The sequence below is a fragment of the Furipterus horrens genome, unplaced genomic scaffold (assembly GCF_987537825.1).
Source record: "Furipterus horrens unplaced genomic scaffold, mFurHor1.1.pri manual_scaffold_1, whole genome shotgun sequence".
Classification (NCBI taxonomy): Eukaryota; Metazoa; Chordata; class Mammalia; order Chiroptera; family Furipteridae; genus Furipterus; species Furipterus horrens.
Genome location: NW_028327171.1, coordinates 130,843,149 through 130,871,121, shown reverse-complemented (window position 1 = coordinate 130,871,121; position 27,973 = coordinate 130,843,149). Strand labels below are relative to the sequence as shown.

Here is a 27,973-nt window from a genome sequence, read left to right as displayed (position 1 = left end):
AGTTTGAAGTTCAGACCAAAACAAAGCGTTAAGTGAATGATCAGTCATCCGTCAACACAGCTAAATTAACACAAACTCTGGTCCCAGAAAATGGCCACGGTGAAGACTAGAAACCTGTCAATGGGCCTTACCTATGTTAATTAACCTTAGTGGGAACTTCGGCCTGCTCGATGGATGATGTCTATCCATCATTCTAAACCTGAAAGGCAGTGGGAAATGGCCTTCGCATCCCTCTTCCAGGGAGATGGACACACATGGAGGAATCCCGTACTGGCTTGGGGAGAAACGAACGGTTATTTAGAAAGTGAGTTGTCTGTGTGTGGCATCAAATATGACGAAGTGTCCTGGGAAGAGAACGAGATGTGGAGATGGTATGAGCTCTACCAGGCAGGACTGGCTGAACAGCCCTTTACAAGAGAGTCCTGAACTAGCTAGAGAAAAGGACTGGAACACGCACACACCTCCCTGAAACTGAATGAGGAGAAAACCAGATGGCAAGGAGGGCAATGACAGAAAGGAACGAACAAAGACAACTGGAGGTAAGGGCAACCCCAGGTAGCACCAGCCCTCCTCGGAGCATGGGTACGCTGTGGTTGGGTGTAGGTCTGGGCGTCAGGTAGACCTCATTTTTTAGAATATCCAGGGACAAAAGGACAGTAACTTTAACATAAGCCTACATAAGTATCTTTTAGAGTTAATAAGACATGTGATTAGTGAGATCAGAAAGGCAGGGAACCTAGCAGGAAGTATGTGAGTGTTCTAGTAAGTCTCTGCGCTTGTTTGGATATCGCTCGCCTGGATATTTGAAATATTTTAAAATTCTTAAATACTGTTTTCAGGTAAAGCCAGAGAACAGGTGCAAGATGTTGTTTTGAAACCTCTTGCCACGAACTGAGAATTCTGATTAGATCCAGGCAAAACCAGGCACACCTGTGATGACAGCTGCTCTGCTGCCCCACGTCTGGCCTGGGGACAAGGCAAGTGGCTCTCCACAGACCTGACCTCTGCCCCTAGGCCCCACCTTTCACCTTCCCCTTGTGCCAGGAGGGGAGCAGGATTTTCTCCACTGTGCTCCTCTGTCAATAGTGGGCAGTGGCTACCTGGAGTACAGTCTTATGGGACTCCAAGGCACTTCTTGGACTCTGAAAAAGAGGACTCAGATGAAGTATCAACAGGCACCACAGGCAAAGGACCATGAAGATGACAAATATTCCTCAGCTGACGATCTTCCCGAAGCCTGTGGCCACCATCAAGCTGGCTCAAGAGCTTATTCCTGCTCACTCCTGCCTGGCAAACTATGCACTGGACTTAGCTGCACAGCACACAGACAAGGTCAGGCACTCACATTTTCTAAGATGTGACTAACGTCCTGGGAACTGTAGGCAGAAATCATAGCATAGGCAATGAAAGTGTTTCATTTTAATCACTTCTAAGCCCTGTTTTCTAAAGCCCCAATTCTGTTATGCCTCTTCTAAGATTACTCATCTTTGACATCAAGAGAAAAATGTAATTAACTTTAAATCCTATAATCTGGATTTTCTGATTAATATATTTCAATGTTGGCATTACCAGGATAAAAATACAGTCATGTGCCCTGGCCAGGTGGCTCAGTTGGTTGGAGCACTGCTCCATGAACCAAAAGGTTGCAGGTTCAGTCCCCAGTCAGGACACATACCTGGGTGGCAGATTTAATCCCTGGTCAGGGCATGTGCAGAGGCAGCAGATCAATGTTTCTCTCTCCTCTCATCTCTCTCCCCCTGCCCCTCCCTCTCTTCCTTCCTCTCTGTAAAATCAGTGAAAATTTAAAAAAAAACTTAAATGTCATAGCGCAATGTATTACATCATATGTTTGATGTAAATAAATCTACTGCACTGCCAGCTGTGTAAAAAAGCAACAATACAATTATGTACAGTACATAGTACTTGATAATAAATGACTGATAGATTGTGTTGTTAATTTAGAGTGTACTCTTTCTACCTATAAAACAATATGCTGTGTTATGCCAGCAGTATGCTGTTTATCATATCTCTCAACTGCATCATTTTCCTTTGTGCTTGATTTAGCCTCTTATTGTTTTGTACAATAATGTGTTGTACAAGCTTGTAACCTAGAAGCAATAGGCTAGACCACATAGGCTAGACCACTTAGTCTGTGTAGTACACTCTATGTTTGCACAATGACAAAATCACCAAACAATGCATTTCTCAGAATGCATCTCCATCACTAAGTGACACATGACAGGAAAATGAAATCAACTTTTTCTACACCTTTTCTTCTTTACACTCATTTGTTCAGCCCATCGTGCTGCCACGTGCCAGGCTCTGTGCTAGCCACTGGTGGTATAAAGGGCAACGGAGCCAGTAGCCCTCAGGAAATTTATAGTCCACATAAAATGTATTCCAGTTTCATTCTGCCCTTTCTCCACTTTCTTTGGCAGTATATGTTCACATGATCTACTGGGGTAGCTTTGGTTTTAATTTTATCTTTTACCATGAACAATGCATCTTTCTCCTCCAGTCATGCCTCAAGAAGTGAAGCTGAGAAACTGGTTCTTTCTGAAATTAATGCGTAAAAAACTAAGTACAGGATCTATCAAACCCATGTAAGAAACGCTTTCTGACATCAGTTTTCTGACATCAATTACCACAGGCTCTATAGCAGTCAGAGTTAAAAGAGTCACTTGTTCTTAGAAGCCAATAATCTTCCTGATGTAAACTGACTCATATGGTTCCACACAATCCTAAGCACAAAGCCAGGAGAACTTCTCCCTATCTAAATCAGAAGAGAGATGATTTTACAATATGGGAGAATAGAGAGCTGCTTCTCTACCTTCTGGAAGACCCAAATATTTCCAGGCTCCTGGGAGCTGCCAAAGTGTGTAGAGGCCATGTGCTTTATATTCTGAAGGCTATTTAAAGGATTATAGGAAGCACAAAGTCATCTGTGATATGGCTTTCAAGTTATAAATGTCAATGACAGCCAAGTCTGCTACATTGGGAACTCTTCCAACAACAGGTTGACAACAACCCAATCCAATCGGTCTGGAGGAGGCTGAAAGACAGCTGCTCTTTCAGCAGTTATTCCTAAAGGAGCCAAGAGGCCTCTCCAAAGGCAGCTAGGTATGGCATGCTGAGGGGGGAAGGTGACAACGTATTTGGCGGCAGATAGAGCCCAGGGGTGCTGCACGACACCAACATGTCTGCCTGCTCCTTGAAGCCTGTCAGCCACACCTAATGCAGAGCCGAGAGCAGGAGGGAAGCACAGGTACTGCCATAGAACAACCTACAGCACAGGAAAGGCAGAAGGATGCTCGTTTTTCCCACAGCATAAGCCAGAGCAACCAGGCATCAGGGACCAGAGACCCAGGTCCGAGTCAGCAGGATGTCAGCCTGCTACCTCTAGCTGCTATGCCTGACTGCTGGAGAGCAGTGAACAAACATCCCTATCTGCCACCACTAAACTAATTTCAGAACAGACTCTTGAAGGGAGATTGTTCAGTTGGCCAGTCTCTGAAATAAAGTTTCATTTACATTAAATGATGGGTGTGGTCTGTGCATGTGGGGCAGCAGTGAGAAGATGGGAAGGATTAAATGTGCTTGTTGCATCTCAGACAAAAATCCCTCATCTTTAGAGATTTGAAATCCCTCTGAGGTTCTGAAAAAGACATTTCCTATTTTTCTGGTTTCTTCAAGTAGGACAAACTCTCAAGGTGACAGCTAGAAAGCTGCCTCTGATAAAAGTCACATGGTCACATTATTTCCTAGCTCTAACATTAAGGCTTTCATTCACATCAGACATTCATCTGCTTGTGAGTTGCTGGGAGTTTTGAATCCTGTGATGTTATTAGAGACAAAGTTTGTTCAAAGGCCCACATACATTAAAGAAACAAGAAATAGGAATGTTTAATGTTTCATTCTGTTGGTCCCATAACCTTGACACCCAAATCCTATCAGCCTGTGAAATCCATATATTCTGCTCCCAAGATGAACATCTCATTTACCAAGGTAACTCTCAAGGGTAGCTCAACAGTGGTTTCGAGTGCTACTGACTGTTCAGACAGGTAAATAAGAAAGTATTTAGCAAATTGTTTCCTCCAAAAAGTACATTAGTAACTGAAGACTTGAGGAAAATGTAGTCCTTGAGCCGGTTTCTTGATACAGACACAGTTTAGTAACTGTGCAATCTGTAGGAGTCACACTCCAGTTCACTGCCTTTCCTTATGTTTACATCACGATCCTCTGTGTCCTCTGTCAGGTCTGGGCTGGGCTATTCTGAAGGGGCGAGCCCTTCCACGTAAGAGTGACTATTTGTAATCAAGATCAATAACTTTGTGTTTGCTGATGACTGAATAAAGTAACAAATGGCCTTCTGCTACAGTCACTTTACTAATTCTGGACAGATGAAATATTCTTGCCCAATTATTCCAAAAGATCAAATCCACCAGGCTTTAACCACATAGCTAGAGATGTCCCCCCAGGACTGGGTTGCACTGGTAGACTAGAGTGTATTTTATGGTTCAAAATGCTAACTAACATCTGACTCAACTACCTGGCCCTCTGCCTTCCAAGGTCAAATATCCTGGATCTGTGCTTAGCCAGGTGAACATCTGCTCACTACAGTACTTACACGGCCTGATGGATCCTCCGTCTATGTCCACTTTAGAATAGTGATCACTCCTGAAATCACAAAAACAGACATTTTTAAGTTTCTTTTCTTTAAGAACTTGATTCATTGCAAACAGGCTGTCAAAAGTCTTCTATGAACCTTGCTTTCTTCCATTTTGGTACTCCAGTGACTTTTAAGATAGTCCCACTCCCCAAAAAAGGATGCCTGAAGATAGCTAGGTGGGGGGGCCCTATTACTTTAACATCTAGAGGCATTTGTCTAAAAACTTGTATTACTTCACTTGCTAGGATCCAAATCCATCCATTATTAGTTCTGCAGGAATAAGGCTGCATTTGGCAAAGACGGAGCCTCTGCACAGAAGTGCTCTTTGTTCCAAGTCTCTGGAGGCATTAAACCAAAGCTTTTACCAATCCTAAAGCTTTCCGGACTCAACTACATTAATATATATACACGCAGTTCCAAGTATATGCATACACACAATTTTAACAACGAATAGCTCTATTACAAAATACTAAGGAGTTTGCAATATGAAATAAAGCCAACTGAATTACATGCCTGTTTATTAAAATATAACAGATTACTTAGAGCCTCTTCACTTTGAAGAATAAAACTCAAAAAAAGCAATGGAAAACCATTTTAGAAATATATCTACTATGTGCTTCTAGACAGCTAATATTTTCCCTCTATAAAACACCTTTGTAAAAGAAGAAAGGGGGGGGCACACATGTCCTTTAACAGATACATACAGTGTGTTTCTGATATTTGTGAAATCTAACAACAGAGAATTATAAAACTGAAAGAGCTCAATAGGAAGGGAAGCAAGGAGAAAAAGAGGGAGAGAAGGGAGGAAAAAAATAAACATCGTACTGCACAGACCCTTCTGCAAGCTGATTCCCCATAGGTCTTCTAAGACTAACCAGCTGGTCTACCTTTGATTTAGGAACCTCATGTAAGAACATGTACTTTTTTCTGCTGGAAAATGTCTGAGAGAGTGTTGTTATTTTTAATTCAACCAAGCCAGTTCCTTCCTTATATAGTCTGTAGCATATAACTACCTTTCACAGCATTAACATTTTTGTCTGTGTCAACAATCTCTGAGCAATACCAGAGGGTGGCAAACTGGGGCAACTTGGGAAAGAAGGTTCAACCCTCAGTCACTCCAAATCTGCAGTCTCCATAAAACAGTCTGGCCTCAATAAATGCTCACTAAAAAGGGATGGAAAGCTGGAAGGAACTGAGTCAATGCCAGTGACCAATGTGGCTACCTTTTTATATCAGCTTCTATTTGAGATAGTTTTGAGGTAAAAGACTGCTTTTTGAAACTAGATTATCATGATACAGAAAAAGCTGCTAACTCCAATAAGTCCAGTCATCAAGATATATTTTGAAAAAACAGAAACAGACTCATAGATACAGAGGACAGAATGATGGTTGCCAAAGGGGAGGAGGCTGGGAAGTGGAGTAAAAAAGGTGAAGGGATTAAGAAGTACAGATTGAAAGTTACAAAATAGTCACAGAGCATAGGAAATATAGTCAATAATATTCTAATAACTATGCCTGTGGGGTACTGGAAAGATCAAGGGAAACACTCTGTAAAGTATGACTGCCTATCCACTATGCTGTACACCTGACACTAATACAAAGTAATACTGAATGTTAAGTGTAACTGTAAAAATCTAAAACAAACAAACAAAAGAACTATGAAAAATAAATGTGTAAAAAAAGATATATTTCAAAAAAGCAATCCTAAGCATCCTAGTCAACATCAAAAACCACATTCATCTGTAGTGATCTAGGTTAATAAAATTAATACACATGTGCTTCAGACATAAGTAATACCAACTTACACTTCCAGTGCTTTTATTCCTTTCTGTTTCTTTTCACAAACATCTCATTTTGTACTTTATTTGGCAATTTTCCTTATGAGTACTGGGATCAAGTGCAGGGCAGCAGGTGACATGAACCAATAGTAACAAATTGTAAGATTCAAAAATGTTCATGATGTGCCAAAAAAAGAAAGTTCATTATCTCCTCCAATGCTTTCAAATCTGGATTTGTTTTTCTTTAATAATACACTAATTAAGAACTCAATCTTGATTTTACCTTAAGAATCAGACAAGCTACTCCCTGAGTCATAGGAAAACGATTATATTACCCTTGGCTGTACACATCAGCAAAATTCATGGTTGCCAAGGAATCAAAGACCATTCACTTCTATCCTCAGCAAAGCTTTAATGTCCAACTAATCTTAGTATCATTTCCCGCAGAGACAAGGATGTAATATTAATGAAAGTTTATAGCATTTCTAGCCATGTCCATAGGTAAAGAAAATGTTGAAGAAAGTCCTTTCTCCTTCCTAATTTTCAAAGCAGCATCACTGCAGCTTTCATCAAGATTTCACCCAGCTGTATCTTTTCTGGGGATTAACATGTTCCCTCAATTTTTTCCTGGGCTTATGTGTTGCTTTTCCTCCCTTTCTTAATTATACCAAAACTGTGAAAGCATTTATAAATAAAAATCATGGGAATGCAAGTCAATCTAGAAAAAAGAACAGACAACAATCACAGGGGACAGTGAAAAAGGAGTTACAGAAAACTGGAATCCCATTTTCAACCAACATTATTGCCTCTTTCATTTTATATTTTGGATAAAATATATTGCAAGTGGCCCATAAAATAACCTAATGATCAGCTCTGCACTCTAGGGTGGAATTCTATCAGAAATCTGCATTTGAGTTTCTTGCCTGTACCCCAAACCCCTTTCAAAGCACCTCTAAAAGTGGGCAGTGATAAAGCGAGCATGTTCAAGGACCACTCCTGCAGTGTCTGCTCAGGATCTGAAGACACATGGTGGCCAATTCTAAACCTGCAGGTCTCACACGTCCCATGCCCCCTCATGCCCTTCAGCACTGGAATCTGTTGGGATGATCCCTTTTCATTTACATTCAAGCTTTCATCCTCTTATCCCCCATGGGACAGCTCCTTTTTCACTGCCTCACCAAATAGAGTCTCAGAATCTTGATGCAAAAACATCTATGGGCATGACTCAAAGCAGGCTTTCCCTTGCTCCTCTTTTTCTACAGTCTAATAAGCAAAAGTGGCACACTAAGAACACCAAAGCTGTCTAATATTTATTAACATGAGAAAATAGTTGAAGGGATTCTATGGTTCCACCTAAAATATCTTCATGTCTAGAGAAAAGATTTCAAATGATAAGATCACCTAGTGGTAATGACTAGAAACAAATCATGGCCATGTTCACAAGCTTTAAGTCACTTAATCTTCCTTATTGAACATCAGACGGTCATACAGAAAAAGATTCCATAATTACAGTACAGGCTTCAGGCTTCATTCAGCTTGCATCTTACATTGGGCAGAGCAGCTAAATGTAGTGCACCATTAAATTTTGCCCAGTTACAAAGAACTTACACAATCTTAACCTTAAATATGTTCAGTTTTATCACACTTCAAACTTTCTAGCCTCTTTCCATTTTAGTGAGACCTCCCATCAAGCCTCCACTGAAAGCTTCCCAAAATAGATAATCAAATCTAAGTCTGTCCCATGTTGCTCACACAGCCTGGACTCAAACACAGAGGTCCAACCCTCATCAGCTGTGAGGACAACCAAGTGCCTCTCCAAACCTCTGTCTCTTGTGCCTACACAGAGGTCATCACAGTACATCAATCAGAAATGATGGCGGGATTCATGAATTAACAGACCCCGAGAGTACAGCCACCACATCAGAGCGGCAGCGAGCCCTCTACAAATGGTAGCGATTATTATTGGGGTTGCTGTTGCTATAAGAGGATAATAAATACACAGGATAATACAAGGATAGCTCTAGACCCAGAAGCCTGGAACCACAGGCACTGACTGGGGGTGCCCAATGTCCTATATTTTCATTTTCATTAAGTTAGGCGTCGCAATGACAACGATTTAGTGCCTCGGGCTCTAGATTACCCTCACTTAAAATGATGGTCCCCAGATAAAGTGTGTTTTATTTACAAACGAGAAAAAAGTATTCAAACCTTGTGATTTCCAAATTCATCACAAGCTTGCGTTATAGTGATAACACTTGTAACCAACAAAGTTCATTCAAGATATTACCAAGATGACAGAGGGCCGGGAGTGCTGGGAGACCAGTTATCCAGGTTCGCAACTGTTTTTAATGTTCATTTACAATGTCACAAAGAGCAAATCCCTGTTACAAAACTTGCATACCACCCCAAACAAAATTTGGTATTTTCATTAAAATTATTTTAACAAGCATTAGAGAATTAATCTTAAAATTCTGTTTCTGGAACCATCCCCAAGTGACCCCTGGTCCATCCCTTAGCCTAATGGTTCCCATTGTGCAGTCACTGAACCAGCACCACCAAAATCATCTGGGAATCTGCCATACAAAATCTCAGACCCTCAAAACACCCTTGAGCTGGGCCAGTAACATGAATGCCATCCAGGAGATTCAGAGCCATGCTTAAGTTTAAGAACCACTGCTAATAGGCTATTAACATGTGGACTGAGACATCACTTCAGACAGCTCTTTTCCTTAAAATACTATCTGGCATTTTTTTGTTCCTTAAAAACCTGCTATAGGATGATGTCAACTGTTCCTTTCTATTTTTAAATTCTTGTGATGAGGCTGAGGATGATTCATTCAGCGCCTTATGTGATCACTTAAATAAAGTAGTAAGGCTCCTTCTATCCTGCCCCCAATGAAAGGTGACTACTGCTTGTTATTTATGATGTAATTACAGAACGATCCAGTAACAGAAGTCTGTCCTTTATCAACCTCAGCAAAACCTGTAATAGAGTTGTAATTATAATGCGCCATTCTTTTCTGTAATGTGTTCATAATAACGTATCCTTTGAAACTGATCATATCATATGTCATAACAAGGAAACATAGAACCTGGATCAAATTTAGTTTATTGTAAACAGAGATCAAAACTGCAAGTGTTTGGGCAAACCTTTTTCAATTGACAGGAAACAAGTATACATTAACCATTTGGCTTTATCTTATTTATCTCAGTGGAAATATGAAAGAAAAAGAAAAGATTTAATGCTTACTATGGGGTCCTAAGGTGACCTCACAATACTGAATGGTCTTATCACCAGACACCATCCATCATCTAATTATCAAAGCAGGAAGCATTAAGGTGCATTGCCTAAATAATAAACAACTCTTCTCTGTACCTTTAATTTGTTGAAGTATGTCTTAATTCAGAGAAGTTAATTTCACACCTGCTGCGAAATCTGATGAATTGTAAATACCAACATATTATTAATTTCCCTTTCCTTTTTGATTAATTTCATACTTACGTTGGGTAAGAAAGGCGAGATTAATGATGTCTGGAGAACAATGTTCAGTTCTTGTACGATACTAAATCAACCTCAAGTGTCCAAGTAAACAGAACCCAGATAAGGAAATAATAATGAAATCATCTGTGGGAGGTATCCAAGATGCTATGTAAATAAATGCTCAGAAGCTTAGAAAGTGTTTAAGCTGTAAATTCTAGTGAATACTCTTCTGGGACAGAAGAATGAAAGCTGGAATTCTGAAAACAATAATACGCATAGCTAAACTTGCCCCTTTACCATTGACTGAAGAGTTGGGTTTATTTATCACTACAAATTTATTTATCACTACAATTCTCAGTTTTTCAGGGATCCCTCTGTGTATTTCTTAATCTCTTCACTCCCTTGTCTTCTCTCAACTCTCTCTGTAACACAACCTCGGGACTCTTAGCTCTATGCCTGTGAAGGCACACAGATCTCTCATCAGAGGAGATGAAGAAAATGAGTATGAACTCAGTTTCATCATGCAGTTTTAGACAGTCAAGGACCTTGGTGTACATATGCTAACCCTATCCCTATAGGAATGCCTCCCTTAATGAGAACTTCCTATGTGCCAACACACTAGGAGTTCTGTATGTTATCTAACATAACAGCTCTTTGAGGTAGTACTATTATATACATTTTGCAGATAAATAAACTGAGACTCAGAAAGCTAAATACCTTGCACGGGGAACCCCATCTTCACACAGAGCCGCCCGGCTCCCACACCATACTGCCTCCCTGGCAGTGAGAGTAAATGGACCATTTACAGCTGCATAGTCCAGAGGACAGGAGAGCTATGAGCATGCCGCCTTCCCCTAAGACACTTCCCTGCCTACTCCAGCTCTAACTGACCCAAGCCTTTTTTGAATTCCAACATTTATTAAATACAATCTCACAAATCTATGTCATCAGATTTTCTACTGTCCACTAGAGTACCCTGTGTCTTAAATCTCCCTCCACAAACAAGCCGCCCAACTAAGACTGATGGCCAATTCCTGAGTGCAGCCGTCAGGCACCTCTGGCCACGGTCTAGGGCAGTGCTCTCCAATAATTGCCCTTACAACATATGGTTATTTAAATTTAAATTAATTAAAATTAAATAAAATAACTTCAGTTCCTCAGACACACTAGCCACATCTCAAGTCTTCAAGAGCTACATACACCTAGTGGCTGTCATGTTGGACAGACGGCACAAATGCAGAACGTTGTGCCAGAAAGTTCTACTGGACAGCACTGCTAGAGCTATTTCAAGACAGCAGCCTTTCAGCTAATATCCACTAACAACAGTGCAGGAGGACAGAGCCTCTTCACCTCAGAGCCAATTAAGGGCTGCATCAGACTGACTGTGGTCATACTGATGTGTGTTCAGATATTGCCTTTTCATAAATAGCATTCTTTGAGAAGTCACTTGGTAAATTTATAAATAAAGCAAGCACATCAACCAGATAGAACAGAAAACATCAGAAATGAGAGGCAATAAGAAACAATCATCATAAGACCTTCTGTTCAGCAATAACCACCCTATGCAACAGTAGGTCAGGAATCACCAGGAGTGACCCCCCCCACACACACACACATGAACCACTAGCCACCCAGGGCCTCCCTGAGACACATCCTCACCAAAGCTCCTCCAAACGAGAACTTAATCTTTGCTATTTCTCCTTAGCAAGATAAAGTCCCCAAATTTGACCTCTTCTAATTATTAAGGAAGCCAATACAATGAAACCACCTTTGAAATCACTATTTTCTACCCATCATTCTCACTTGTTTCACTAAAAGTTGGATAATTAGCAATGAGACCAGTTCTTGGCAACAATGACAGTCAAACAGTAGGCTAGAAAAGAGAATCTCAGTCCTCTTGGCCTCCTCAGTGACACCTGACCTGGAGTTACTTAAAAGATTTCCAGGAATTAAAAACTTGAGAAACTCTGAGGATAGCTCCTATTTGGAGGAGGATCCTAATCCAACAGTTGGCTACTATTGGATTAGAACATTAGAACAGCCCCAGGTGGCACACAGTGATGAAAAGTCAAGGTCACTGATGTGATTGATACATCAACCCTGAACGTGCATTTCTTCCCTCCCTCGGTTCTTCACTGCTTTCCCCTCCATCCCTCCCTGCTGTCTGCAGCAGGGACTGAGCTCTGTGCCGAGACAAGCTAGCCCTCGTGGGTGCCAGCACTAGTCTGTAAAGTAGTGGATTGAAGTCTGAAAGCCACCTCCACTGCCAACGCCTTTAGGTAATTTTTAGAAACCCCTTGATCATCCCAGATTCAAATTGGTACACAGGTCAGACCTAGGCCTCTCACACCACCATAATAAAGTAGCAAAGAGGAATTTTGTAAAGGTAGGACAAGAAATCAAGGTGTAGAGTTTTCTAATAAATATGCCAATCTATTCTTCCTCGTGGGGCCTAGGGTGATAATAAACTAACATGTTCCTCCCTTAGAGCCTATGAAAGTCATCTAATCCTGGATAAATGTTCCTCTCTCCTCTCTTTGAGCTCCCAACTCAGTCACATCAGTAAGGCCGATTTCTGCCTCTTCCCAGCATTACTCACCTTTGCTTAAGGACCAACTGAATCACTAACCTGAATGTGCAGTCCAGCATTAACCATTTCCTGCCCAATAAATCACAGCAATAGTTTTGTAACCTGGTGGACCTTTTTCCAGCCTCATTCCCCTTCCCTCCCAATCCATTCCTTACCACGGAGGAGATGAAACTTTGGGACACCCCCAGCCCAGGCCAGGCCTTTCTGATTCAATTCAATACAATGTCTAAGATCTAACCCTGGTCTGTGAGGCCCTCCCGAATCAGGAAGGACTGCTTTGTTCAAGACAACTAGTCTACCTTTCCTCTCTGCCATCTTCAGATTTTACCTGCAGGCATACCTGATTTTATTGTGCTTCACAGGTATTGTGTTTTTATGAATTGAAGGCAAGACCCTCCACCAGCAAAAATATTACAACCTACTTTATTGCAATACTCACTTCATTACAGTGGTCTGGAGCTAAACCCACAAAATCTCCGAGGTATGCCTGTACATTCAATGTATCCTTCCATAACACAAAAAGCAACTACTCTGAGAAACTTTCCCAGATCTGAAGTGCCCTCTCTCTCCTGTGTGTGGTAACACCCATATCCAGATTGTCAACTCCTCAAAAGCAGGACACGTCTTCCATTCTTGCTATCTCTAAACAGCATTTTAGAAATCAGGATCTTACATAAAATCGATGCTCTGATAAATCCACTGAAATCCATGCTTGCAATTTCATTGTGCCAACAGTGGAATCTCAGTTCATAAGACCCCTTCAAATATTGTTTGCACACCATGAGCCCATGAAGGCTCTGTGCTGAGGGAAGGAACCCCGGCTCTGGATTCAGGCTGCCTTGTGTCTTCCAGCCCCACTGTTTATCAGGCAAGGCTCCTACAAGGCCCCTACCACTAAGCCTGTTTCATCTTTTGTGAAACCAAGATAATAATAGTACCAACGTCCCCAGGCTCTCTGCACATTAGACACAATAACAAAGCACTTAGCACAGTGCCTGGCACACAGTAGACATTCAATAAATGTTAGTTCTAGCCTTTTACTCCTATTATCAGTAAATCTCCTTAGGGGCACATGTAGCACAGTAGAAATAATATGACTATGGGAATAAAACTTATCTGTGTTTAAATCCCAACTGTTCAGATCCTAGCTGTGAGACCTTAGGGAAATTACTCAACCACTCAGCTTCAGTATTTTCATCTGTAAAATGGGATAATAATCAACCTCAAAGGGTTAGTCTAAGAATTTAATGAGTTCCCAGTACATAGGCAGCAACTCAATTAGTGACATTTACTAAATATGATTATAACTCAGTCAAAACACAAGTGGAAAGGAAACAAACACCTTTGTACTCCTAACTCATATCACTGTCATCTCCTTCCAGTCACAGAACACGACCCACACCTCCCAGAGTTGTCAGCCAGAGTCTGCACATAGCAAATGCAGGAAAATGACATCGAGAGCTGCAAGGAGACCCCTATGTGCACCTCATTTTTATCACTTTGCCAATCTTCAAACATTCCTATCTATTCATACTTACACATAGCAATAGTGAGGCCATTCCTGAAAGGAAAACACACTAGTAACATTAGTTACATTTTTTAAAGGAGTCTAGGACTAAAACAATCCTTACAAGAAAAGAGCCCAAACTGCTGAGAGAAAAAGCCAGATTTGAGATGAATATTCAAACAAATGAAGCTGTACAAGCCCAGGAAAGGCCGTCCCCACCAGGATCATGCCCTTACTGGGAGGAAAAATGAACTCTACTCTTTCAAGTTTTTGAAAACTCAGAGGGGAAGTCAGAGCAAAGAGAGGTCTGGTGCTCTCACTGTCCCTCCAGGGGCTGCGTGGTTCCTGGATTTGGCCTCCACTGAGCTGGAGTCCAGGGACCCAGGAGGCTCAATGGGCGAATCCCTGGCTCAGATCCCTCAGATGCTGGAGGGAGAGGAAGAGCAAGAAGCCAGCATCAGAGTTATAGGAGTTACCAGATAATTAGGTTCCCACCAGAAAAATGTGTCTTCTTGGTGAAGGTCTGACTCCAACGAGCTGAAAAATGACTTTGCTTCCTTCTCACTCTGCCAGGCTCGGCCCAGGGCGCAGGGCCAGGCGCGGCAGTCCCCAGGCACTGGGCTTGCTCAGGCATGCAGGCTCTTACCCCAGTCCTGCTAGTCAACTGATGCAAGGACAGTCACTCCCTCTGATGCAGGCCCAGGAAGAGTGAGTTGTGCTTCACAAGAGCCTAAATTTCTCTAAAGAACTGCAAACACTGACCATCCCCAAATACTCCACATGGCTCTGGGCACCCAAGCTTCCTCACCTCCTCACATCACCACCTCCACTGTCCACAGTCTTTCCGAGCCCCATGTGCCCTGGAGCTCATGCACTGGGAACCCATTGCTTGCTAAAACTTTGAAGCCAGCTCCACACTCCTTGCTGAAGAGAACTCGAAGATCATCAGGAGTTTCAGGTAACACTAATAATCAGAGCGTAGCTGCAGCTAGCAGCCCTGAATGCTCACTGACAAGCCCTATGCTTTTTGGAGGGACTGTTATTTGTAGATAAAGACACGGAGACACAGAGTTAAAGGAACACTCATCAAGTCACAGAGCTGGAAAGTGGTGAAGCCAGGATGTGAACCCGGACTTTCTAACCTGTATTGTCCATGCTGCTTCCAGCCACTCAGGACTGTTTGTCCTTTCATCGTCCTTTCATGAGAATGACCTCTTAGGCCCAAAAAACCATCACCAGGGGCTGGGTGCTGGGGAGGGCAGGGAGGACCAGCCATATCCACCCCCACCTGCACCAACAGCTGCACATGCTCTCCTGATCAGCATCCCTCTGGAACAGCAGAAATGGAAACAAACTTACCATGTAGGCCAGGCTGCACTGCCACACTAGTCAGGTAAACGTGTTAGATTTGTTTGGTGTAACTCCTTCCTTATTCCTGGCAAAACCCAGCTGGACCAAGCTCAGGATTCTGCATTTTCACTGTGATGCCATTTCATAAACACTGCCACCCCCCACCCCACCCTTCTCCACAGTGGCAACTTCCAAGGATGAATTGGGAGAGATGTTAGAATACGCCCCAGGAGCTTTTGAAAAGATATGCCACCCCCCCCCAACAAGTACAAAACAAATAAACAACCAAAAAATGCAGAATCTTCTAGAGCATGAACAGTAAGGAGAGGAGCTGAAATCTGTGATTAACTTTCTAACTTTTTGGGCCTGTATAAAGCCCCAGTGACCCTGCCATGGTTCAAATGATTTACCTTTCCACCTCCAGAGATTCCTTTAGCAGGCTCTGATCAAGTGAATGAAAGGATTAAGGGGGGATGGAGGGAGAGAGAAAGAGAGAACACGAGACAGAAAGACACAGACAGCAGGGAGGGAAAGAAACTGAAGTTCTGGGGAAACCTTTCACATGACACTGTGACAGAAATAATGGGACCCTTCACATAAATTCTCTCTCTCTCTCTCTCTCTCTCACACACACACACACACACACACACACACACACACACACACACACACTACGAGTAATATTTAGACCAGCACTCTCCAAAAGAAAAATAATGCAAGCCACATATGTAATTTAAAATGTCCTAGTAGTCATATTAAAAAGTAAAAAGAAACAGGTGAAATTAATTTTAATAATGTAGTTTATTTAACCCAATATATCCAAAATTTTGTAAAACATGCAATCAGCATTTAAACATTAACAAAATCTTTTATTCTTTTCTTCACAATAAGTCTCCAAAAGAACTTCAGTATTTTGCATTTACAGCATATCTTGATTCCAATTAGCTGCATTTCAATAGCTTAATAGCCACACATGGCTAGAGGCTACCATGCTGAACAAATCCGGTTTGCACAAAGATGAGAAGAAGAAGAAAAGGGGCGGGAATAAGGTCTTGAACAAAGAACTAAGGGAATATGACATCCAGGATCATCCATGACCTTCAATCTGTGTTCATAAGGGGTTAGGTGTAATCAGCCTTCAAACTCAAGCGTTAATATGTTAGCACTCTTTGTTAACTAAGAGTTAGCACGTTTCACCCTTTTGTGCCCAAAAGTACCAGACCCACAACTGAAGAATGACAGTCCATTACCCTATGGACCCTCAGTAACATGGTGCCCAGCTGTACATCACACATACCTGCTAGGCACAAAGCAACATCTGTACCCTTGGCTTCACCCACATGGAGCGCAGGCCTCCAAGGAAAAGAGAGCTGGAAAGCAAAGCCCACCCAAGAAAAAAAAACAACAGTTCCCTCCCATCTAGGGGCTGTGTAAGGGAATGGGACACAGGCAAATGACAAAAGGAGGGTGAAGACAGCTTACCACTTGTGGTGGGCAGAATAATACCCCCCACTGAAAGATGTCCTTGTCCCAACAACCAGAAGCTGTGAATGAATATGTTACCTTACATGGCAAAGGGGACTTTGTTGATGTTATTACGTTAAGGATCTTGAGATGAGGAGATTATCATGGATTATTTAGGTGGGGGTGTAATTATAAGGAGCCTTACAAAGAGAGGCAGCAGGGTAAAGTCAGAGAAGTAAATGTATCATGGAAGCAGAAACCAGCATAACTTGATCATTTGCTTTGAAAATGAAGAGGAGCCAAGGAACACTTTGGCCACCTTTAAAAGCTGGAAAAGGCAAGGAAACAGAATCTTCCCCTAGAGCCTCCAGAAAGAAAAGCAATCCTGCAGACACCTTGATTTTAGCCCATTGAGACCTACTTTGTGTTAAACCACCAAGTGTGTAGCAGTTTGTTACAGCAGAAATAGGATGCTAATACACAATTGATAGAGTGATCAGTTAGACACACACACCAGTTATGATGACCCTTCAAGGTATCAGTATAAGTAACTGTACTTGTAGTATCAGCAATAGTAATGGCCACCATTTATTGAGGGCTTACTAAATCCCAAGCATCCTGCTAAATACTTCACAAACATTTTTTAAAATACACTGAATAGCTTCAGATTTACTGAAGTTACAGAAATAGTATAGAGTCCCTGTATACTGTTCACCCAAGCTCCCTCGACGCTAACCTCTTACACAGCCATGACACATTTTGTCAAAACCAAGAAATTAACATCAGTGCAATACCACTAACTAAACTACAGTCTTTACTGGGATTCTACCAGTTTTCAGAGGAATCTTATCTTCCTAAGAACTGTATGAGGTAGGTACCACTCTAACCCTCACATGAAGGAGGATGCTGGGCCTCAGTAAGATTCAACCACTTGTTCATGATCATGACAGAGAACGGCAAGGCTTTTGAACTTGATTTCCCTGCTTGAGCCCAACACTGTAAGCTTCCCTAGGTATCATCATCCTCACCTTTCAGGACTGGAAACCTGATGAGAAGTTGGTTACCTACAGGCATGCCTCCAGGAGGAGATCAAACCTGGATACTCTAACTCCAAAGATGTCGCTCCAGCCACACCATCTGTCTCCCTGACAATGAGGAATAAGGGGCCACTTGGGTTCATGAAAAGCTCCTGAAACCCATAAGATTGGGGTGGCTGAGACAAGAAAGCGGGGGATCCTGCCTCTGTAAATCACCTAACTTGTTGTAGGGCCACTAGTAAACCCAAAAGCTTTCTTGAGGCTCTCTGTGAGCAAGGAAAAACTCAAGAGTCCTTTACCAGGAGCACTTCCAGGGGAACATGTAGCAGAAGAAGTTGCCATCAATAACCATCCTAAATCTAACTTCCTTAAACCGCCAGGAGCCATGCTCAGGAGCCTTTACAACATGATTACAATAAGCTCCTTTAAGTCTTCTCCTCGGGGAGCCAGTACCTTCAATCTTTCTAGCCCTTAGATTTTACCACCTGAGCAACAAAAGTAGGAAGAAGAGCTGTTCCCACTGTGAGGTCGTTATCTACCTCACACAGAACTGCACACGGCAAGTAGGGTAGGGATTAGGACAAATTCAAATGGATGGCCCATAACAAGCCACCTTGTTCACTTGTCTCCTGGCGTTTATTTCCGCTGCGGCATCCATGAGCACAGGCCTCTTGGCACTATTACAGAAACGTTAGCTGTCTACGCACAAGCAGACCTCGGAGATACTGCGGGCTTGGTTCCACACCACCATAATAAAGCAAGTCGTAATCTTTATGCCAGTGGACGGTCATGCCTTCTATTTGTAAAAACTGGAACACATGTGAAATGTAATAAAGCAAAGTGCCATAACAAGGTATGCTTGTCCCTCTATCAGTGTTTCTGAAAGTATAGCCCCCAAATCTGCATCAGCATCACCTGGGAACTTAGTAACAGCAAATTCTCAGGCCCCATCTCAGGGCTACAGAATCAGAAACTCTGAGGCTGGGTCCAACAATGGGTTTTAACAAACCCTCCAGGTGTTTCTGTTGCATACAACAGTTTGAGGACGACTAAGCTGTGTATTTCCTCCTCCGTGGCTGACCTGTGCCCTAGACACATGGTCAATAAAAAAATAAAGACTGTGTCACACATTGACTGCGGGCCCAGAAATGATACTCACAAGCCTGGTGGGTGGTGGTGACGCATTCATTTATCACATAGTTAGGGAGTGGGATAGGCCAGCAGAGGCCAGACCTGTGTTATAGGCTACAGCCCCATCCTTGGCTCCATGGAGCTTAAAGTGTAAGAGCACTTGAAGATACCAATCCAGCGAACTCAAAAATGAATATAAATGACAAACTGTGGCAAACACTATGAAAGAAAAGAATAGTGGGTGACACAGCAGCGAATGACGGGGCTGTCTTTCCACCTCAGGGTCTAGGAAGGCTCCCTGGGCAAGGGACAATTGGGCAGAGATATGAAGGAGAAGCAGTTGGCAGCCAAGCAGAGGAAAGGACAGAAACATTCTCAGCAGGGGAAAAGCTTGTGCAAAGGTCCTGGGACAGGAGAAAGCTCAGTGCTTTGGAGATGCCAAACAAAACCTGTGTGGGTAGAAAACAGAGAAAGCTACAGGAGTAATTGGGAGATAGAGGTAGAGAATTTGTCTGGCCTTGGATCATGTCCCACCCCCAACCCCACCCCCCCACACACAGGCTTTTAACTGGCCCTGAATTTTAGGCAGAATATTGAGAATAAACAAAATGATTAATATTTATTCAGCACAGGTCTGAGTGCTCCACACAGTACCATATAATCCTTAATATAAGTAGGTTCTATCATCATCATCGGCATTTTACAGATGAGGACAGAAGTTAATTAAGTTGCCCCAAGTCACCCAGCTAATAAAGGAATGAACCAGTGAAAGCCACTTCAAAACCAAGCTCTCAACCATGGGTGACACGCCTCTCAGCAGGAGAAGGAAGACGCAGTAGACTGATTGCAATCATCCATGCTGTGGGTCTGCGTTTCAGAAGCTCGTTGTGGGTGCCCCTGCAAACAGGGAAAGGGGAACAGAAACAGAGCCATTGCCTCATCCAGGCAAGAAATAGCGGTGTCCTGGGCCAAGGTGGTGGCAGCAGAGATGTCCATGCAAGAGAGCTGGCTGTGTAGCAGAAAAAGAGTAGACTCTCCCAGGAGCTGCTTAACAAGTTCCAAAACTCCTGAAAAATGGAGTGCATCCCAACCCACCATCGGCATCTTCCGTCAGAGAACTAGAATAAGGGCTAAAAAGAGAGTTTCCTAGCCTGTGGGACTAACCCAACACACAGGACTCTCATGATGACAGAAATATCAGCATCTGGCCTCTTTAGTCAGCGCCACTGTTATTCTTAAACTAGCACTTTGAGGAACAAGTCTATTCCCTTGTTTAGAATGGACATAGATATCTAGCAGGAAAGGCGACAAATGGCCAAGAATCCCCACAGCAGTCCTCTCACAAACACTGATCAGATTCAAACTTAGTGGAAAAGAGAGACTTCTAGCTCACACTTTAGCGGGCAGAGTGTCCCTTAATGACCTTGACTGCCACCCAGTTCATTTGGGGGAGAATGACAGCAGTTCATTGGGGTGGCTGACTTTTCCAAAAAAGTCCCACATGTGACTTGGTAAAATGGTATGGGTCTTGGAGAAGCCTGATGTTCACCTATTTACTTGGGCTAGATTTTGAGTCTGAGGTGTGTGGTCAGTGTTACCTGACTTTTAACTTAAAAGGATGGGGAGGTAAGGATGGAGGCTTCAACCCAATCATCTTGCAGAGCCCAAGAATCAAAGCTGCTGACTAAGATCTTCGTGGGCAGTGGGGACATCCCAGCCAACCAATGGAGCTGCTAGGCTTCCTGTCTCCCATGACAGGTTAACTCAGGGCCCCGCCAGGCCTCCATTTCCCAGATGAACCTTGTTCTTGTCCTCTGTCCTGCAGGTCTGCACGCAGCATAGACAGCCCGGTGGGGGGCGTGGATGGAGGGCAGCGAAGCACCAGTTCCTTTGTAAGTCCGTCACAGACTCACTTATCACAGTTGTGAAAAGGCCATACAGATATGAGATGTGATGGGCTTTGCCATAAGAGGCTATAGGAGTGGGCAAACTGCCCCCTGGCTCTCTCTTGCATTAAGTATCCATTCCTCCACCATTCATTTCCCCATATTCTCCTTCTCAACACTCACTGCCTTATTTAGCCACAGTGCATCTGTATTCTAAATTGAAACTTTAAAACCTGGTGAGTGAAAGCTGTCTTTCTCTTATTTACAAAAGTATGAAATTATTAATTACCTCTTGTTGTGTTCTTCCCTAGAGAATAATGAACCTTAAAAAGAAAAAGCTACAGCCCTGCCCTTGCCCCACTCAGAGGAGCCAAGAAGCTTCTAATTATATAGGAAAGATAAAGGGATAGGACTGGCAGGAGAACCCCACCTCTTTCCTTCCCAAGGAATCAGAAGCAACAGCTGATGCACCTCGTAGTGAGCTCTCCAAGAAGTGCGGGAGTCTGCTACAAGCCAACAGTCGTCCAGCGGCCCATAAGGCACCGGTGGAGTGGCTTATCCACCCAGCAGGTTCTAGTATAAGATACGTAGAACTCCTCCGGGACAGTAAGCCTGTAAATGGAGAGCATTATCATTTGTAACAGGATTAATAACGACACAGACTTGAAACAGACAGACACAGCTGGATTACTTTTCTGACCTCTTCAGGGAGACCACTGAGTTAGATGGAGGGCTTTATTTCTTTGTTTTAAAACAAAATAGCATCCTCCACCCTGTGACAGTGGGCTCCCTCTCTGGGGAAATTACTTCTTGTGCATCTGCCCTACCAATGACAGGCTGCCTAAAGTACAGGAGTCACAACAAAACAAAAAAGTACAGCCTATAAGAAGGTCCAGAGGAATTTTACAATTCTGATTTTAAAAAATGAAAAGAAAAGAAAGACTGTCTTGATGGTGTGACTTAGTTTGTTGGGAGGGATACTGCAAACCAAAAAAGTTGCAGGTTTGATCCTGTGTCAGGGCACATGCCTGGGTTGCAGGCTTGGTCCCCACTCCAGGCACATGTACGAGAGGCAACGGATAGATGTTTCTCTCTCACATCGATGTTCCTCACCTTCTCTTTCTCCCTCCCTTCCCCTCTCTCTAAAATCTATAAAAGAAAAAAAAAATTTTTTTAAACCAAAGATCTCCTGATCAAGCATCAGCACTTCAAAAAGGCTTAAAGGGGTCAATATCCCATATTGCAGGTGCTTCCTAAGCTGTTTCTAGAACCAACTGGGGTGTTGGCTGAAAAGGACTCCATACCCTGGGACAGGGGAGCCTAAGATCTGCCTTTCAGCAAGCTCCTTCGGTCCTTCTTATACATCTGAAGTTGGCAAACTGCTGCCCTCTTTTATTAACGCATATACAGCTGAAGTCACATAACAAATCGTACTTTTCTTTTAAAACTAAGATAGTTTCAATTGTATCTGCATGTCACTTGGAGATAAAACATATTTCACCATAGTCATCAGCCAAGTCTCGGGCTCCCAAATCTTTCAACAGACAGTTCATTATTTAAAAAAAAATAAAGATATTAATTTTAAATTTACTTCCTTTCTTTTCCTTTGCTGAAGTCTCTGAACTACCAGTGATCAAAAACAGTGATTTTCAACCTTCTTCATCTCAAGGCACACATAAATGAATTACTAAAATTCTGTGGCACACCAAAAGTAAATTACATTTTTTGCCAGACCAAAAAAAAGAAAACAACAGGTATTATTTTGATTCATTCATACTGTATGGTTATTGTTGTGTTTCCTGTTATTTTTTTATTTGACAATCTAAAGGAAAAAAGGTCAGTGCTCCTGACTCAGTAGTCAAATATTGCATGTTTTAATAACTCTTGTGGTGCACCGGTTGAAAACTGCTGAAGACAGCAGGAAGAGCTGTCACCATCGGCGGTGAGCTGGACCACTCTGTTCAATAAAATGGTCCTGTTAAGACTCACTCACTCACGCTTGATCAGCCTGATACCTTTGCAAAAGGAAGACATACTCCAACCCTGAATCATTCTAACCTGGGTCTGAAAGCATAGAGGCAGTGGGACTTAAAGTATACAGAACATGGAGGAACAGGGTATAGATTTGGCAAGAGCCCAATTCACATCAGCCTCAGATGCAGACTTCTGATACTTTCTCCCAATGAAGTCACAGAGCCTCACAGAGATAGAACAATGGGGTTGAAACAGGAGACATCAATCATATAACTTTGAACTGATATCCTATTTCCAGACTGCACCACCTCTAGTGCACTATTGTCTCTAAATTTTTGTACCTCCTATAATTACCTTATGAAAAAAAAAAAAAGATAGGCCGCATTGTTTCTTTGTGTTAAAAAACATTCAGTTCTCACATGTAAATATTTATAATTCCCTATGGTGTTTCTAGACCAAATAGACATTTTTGGACCTTTTAAATACAATAGAAGGTTCAAATTTTGGAAGCAGCCCTGTGTTCCCTTTTGCCCTGAGAGGCTGGCCTGAATAGCAGCCTGTGAGCTACTCCACCACCAGCGTGGTCTCCCAGCTACCTGTGATGACAACTAGAAATCTCCAGCATGGGTGTCAGGAGAAGCAAGAGAGGAAGGTTCCAAATTAACATCTCCTTGACTGGATCTCCATGTCTTCAGTATACTGCCCGCCCAGTGCCAGCCATGAACTAGGGCATAATTTACATGGAGAGCTTCTCTGCCCAGACACCAGGAGGGCCAGAGCTCAGAAAACTATTGCATGACAGATATTGATTCAAGTGTTTGCTGTTTTTAGATGAAACTCTTCCCACTTCTCTCTGCCTCAATGGCCTTGCTATTGCTTCCTTATGACAGGAGTGAACAAGCTGCCATCAACCCTAGGAGGCAAGGGGAAGGAAACAATAATTACTGTGCACCATTACGTTATCAGCCCTCTGTCAGGCACATCACACAGTTCTGACACGGCACACAATTCTGACATCCAGCAGTCTGGTTATCTGATTATTCTGTCTGCTCCACTCCCACTATTTTCAGTCCTATTCTGTGCCTGTGCCTGTCCAGCTGACACCTGTAGACAACTCACCTGGGCTCCACTGCCTGGATTCCCATTGGTTCAGCCAACCAGAGGCCCAGCAGGGAACTGGAGAAAGAAGGTAGGTCAGGGTATTCCTTACCAGCTCCCTCTCTCCTTGGCTGCCATATCTTTGGGCACCCTTCTTCCTGACTATAGTTCTTGCTGGGCAACCCCTTTCCAGTTCCTTATCTCACTGGGCTCCAGTAACTACATCCTTGGCCCTCAGCCCTAACGATGTATTGATTTTCTATCGTTGTTAGTCCCTGGGTGCCCCACTTGCCTGGCCAGCACCTGTGTAACTGTTCCTTCCGTTAGTCTTCACACAAATCACCTTGGGTGAATTATGTTCCCCGCCAGGAGCTCTCATACTGGTTCTCAGTCTAAACATAATTGCTCTTGCAAGTGAAATGAAATGCAAAGATATGGGTCGATAAGCACATGGAGGCATCTCTAAGAGTTTGTTAACCTAGCAGAATTTACTAGGCTGAGAGGAGATTATTAAGGCTGATTCATCAGCAGTGTGGTCTTGAACCCAATTCCTAATCTAGCCAAAGGATGGCAATTCCAAGGCATGGGTTCAGGGCCTCTAGACTTTGTCCATAGTAGGTGCACAAGAATTTTTTTTTTAACTTATCCTGTGCTTTCTGCTACCTTCATACTAATAGGAAAAAGAACTCAGGGGGCCACAGAACATCCCAAACCCCTTTGGGGAATACAAGCTGCAAGGAGGATAATGATGATAGCTACCTGTCACCAACCTTGCACCTATTTCACAGTAGCCCTGTGAGGAAGCTTTCTTTGTCTCCATTTGACAAATGAGCAAACAAATTCAAAGAAGTTTACATGGATATGCAATTTGCCCAAGTCCCTCACCCCAGATGGGACTGATCCCAATGCTATTCTTTCCTCTCCACTGTACAAGTTCTTAAAAGAGGGAAATGGAAATAAGGACTCATGGTCTCCAAATTACTGTGAACTGGGCCTAGAGGGATTAGGCTCTGTAGTTGTAGGCAAATCAATAACACCAATGAAAGAGAATCTTGATCTCAAGGACTAACCTATATCAGAAAGTGGTTATGAAAGCTCTCTAGGATATAAGTGAAAAAACGTGTATAGTATGGCTATATGGTATCACATGTAGAGGAGACCCCCATTGTGGATATACGCGTGGATGTCTGTGTCTCTAATGATTGCTTATGCACAAAAATCACTGAATACTTATCTTCAGAATGGTGAGAGATCTGTGCTCTTCTATACAGTTTGAATTTTCTACTATGAACACGAAACTTAATTTCTTATTTAAAAAACCAGAAAAGAGGGAAACAGGGAGGTAGGCTGGCTTATCTGAACTTATAGACCAATGGTTCTCAACCTCAGCTGCACATTGGAATCACCTGGAATCACCCATGTCCCACGCCAGAAATTCAAATTGAAGTGATTTGGGGTATGGCCTGGGCACTTCGAGTCTTTAAGCTTCTCCAGGTGATTTTAGTGGGCAGCCAGGCTTGAGAGCCACTCCTTTAGTCCTAGTCCCTTAGGATAAAATTCAAACAGAGGGTGAAAAGGAGGGTATGCCATAGACCCCACTTGGCAATCAGGCGAAGCCCTTGGGAGTATCCTCCAAATGCTGTTTTTAAATGTATAATGTAAAACAGAAATCATTTCAAAGCAAACAAATTATACTTAGCTTTAGTTATCACAATATTGTTAAACTGTGATAAGTTAACATAAGTGCTTCTTTATTAATACACAAGTGACAAGACCTACTGTTATGAACCGTCATTCTGAAGTAGAAATGAATGTAAATAATATTTGAAGACATCTGTGAAAACTTTAATGCGATAAAGATTTGTTGGTGACAAAGTTGAGATACTTCTAACATTACTTTGCTTTGTTGCTTATATTAGTAACTAAAAAAAAATGCCAAATTTCAGTTAGAATTCATTGTATATGAAAGATGAAAATTTTTTTCCCATTCAAGATGACGGTTTCCTAGGTTTAGAGGGAGGAGAAGAGAGTCCTGTTAAAGCTCAGAGTTCAAGGACTCACTCATCCCAACAGCACCAGGTGTGGGACAGAAAAAAAATTCAACCTATCCATGCTAATGTCCAGCAGAGGCTGGTTTTTGTCTTTTTTAAAGTAACTCTGTAAGGCTCCTTCAAGACATAAAAGAATTTACGTTTCCTGAAAATTAACTTCACTGTGTATCTTAATTACAGCAATATTTTTCAAGTGCCACTTTAAGTGAAAATATCCCTGTTTCTTCCACTAAAAAGACTCCGCTGTTTTATCTGCCTCAAGACATCCATCACATGAGTGCCAATATCTTGGGATTTAAAAGGAGGTTTTTGGAAACTTTCTAAGTGCTTAATCAATAGGTTCCCTTTCATACAGAGCTATGCTGCCTGCACAGAGCTGAATGCTTCTTTCTCCAACCTGAATTTAAAATAGCATTTACCATGTACTGAGTGGCTATTATAGTTCAGGTGCAGCGCTACACTCTCTTCCTGAGTTAGTTCTGATGTTCACAACCATGCTGTACTATTATTCCATCTTACTAACGCAAAAATAAAACGATTAGGAACTTCAAAACAAAGCTTGATGTATGGTGTGGGGTGGGGGTAGAAAGCTCAAAATATATTAACATCTGGGTTGAAATTTCAGTTATGAATTAAAAGGTACAAGCATACCTCATTTTATTGCACTTTGCTTTATTGCGCTCCACAGATTTTTCCCTTCGTTACAAATGGAAGGGAAGACCCCTTTGCCAACAAAAAGATTAAGACTCCCTCTATTGCATTACTCGCTTTATTACAGTGTCTGGAACCGAACACACAATATCTGTGAGGTATGCCTATACTTGCATTATTACTGTTGTCTGGCACCTATCCCAAAAATATCTCTGAGGGTTTCCCTGTAGTTATTTTTAACTAAACAATAAAATATTTTCCTGCAGTGGGGAAGGATCATCACACCCACTTATCCTAGCAACAGACCGAGCTCTGCTACTCAAAGGCCTATTTTATTCATAGCCACACTTTTTCTAAAGACTCCAGGATAACTTCTTTTAATGCTTTTTAAGAATTTTTTGTTTTTTGAGTTAGAGAGAGGAAGGGAGAGAGTGTATGTGTGACAGAAAAACATGCATGTTCCACTTATTTATGCATTTACTGGTTAATTCTTATATATGCCCTGACCATGGGTCAAAGCTACAAACTTGGCGTTATCAGGATGATGCTCTAACCAACTGAGCTACCAACTGAGCCAGTGCTGGAATGACTTTTTAAACTTCTTCCATTCATGTATTATTGGGTTGGCCAAAAAGTTCATTTGTTTTTTTCTATAAGATGGCTCTAGTAGCACTTAGTTGTCTTTAACTTCATTCGAAACAATTTTGTTACAACTATATTGTGACAGCTGTCATATCAGTGTGCATTTTTTTAAAAATTCTCAGAATTGGTGAATTTTTGTAGCCATTTTAATATTGAAGATGGAAGAAAACAGGCAAAATTTTTGGCATATTATGCTTTCTTATTTCAGGAAAGGTAAAAATGCAACTGAAATACAAAAAAAGCTTTGTGCAGTGTATGGAGAAAGTGCTGTGACTGATGGAATGTGTCGAAGGTGGTTTGCCAAGTTTCGTTCTGGAGATTTGTCCCTGGACTATACTCCATGGTTGGGTAGAAGTTAACAGGGATCAAATCGAGACATTAATTGAGAACAGTCAACGTTATACCACACAGGAGATAGCTGACATGACATATTCAAAATATCCAAATCAATAAAGTTATTGGTGAAAATGAAAAATGTGTCTTTTATTTTACAGAAAAAACCAAAAGGATTTTTTGACCAACCAAATATTACTCTGACTAAATGCAGGGTCAGACCCAGCAGGTGGCCATATGGCTGTGGAAGAAGCAGTGGCCAGTCCCCAGAGGTGAGAATACCCAGCTGTGGAGAGAGGCAACCAGACATCTGGAAACTTGGACTATGTAT

The 27,973-nt window shown here is 42.2% G+C and overlaps 1 protein-coding gene across 1 annotated transcript in view; it reads right to left on the bottom strand.

Annotated features, from left to right (window-relative positions):
• MGAT5 (alpha-1,6-mannosylglycoprotein 6-beta-N-acetylglucosaminyltransferase) overlaps window positions 1–27,973 on the bottom strand; it is a 343,102-nt gene that overhangs the window by 297,099 nt on the left and 18,030 nt on the right. The window contains exon 2 of the mRNA XM_090279425.1: window positions 4,628–4,677. The gene's annotated coding sequence lies outside the window, so the exon portion shown is untranslated. The remainder of the gene's footprint in view (window positions 1–4,627; window positions 4,678–27,973) is intronic.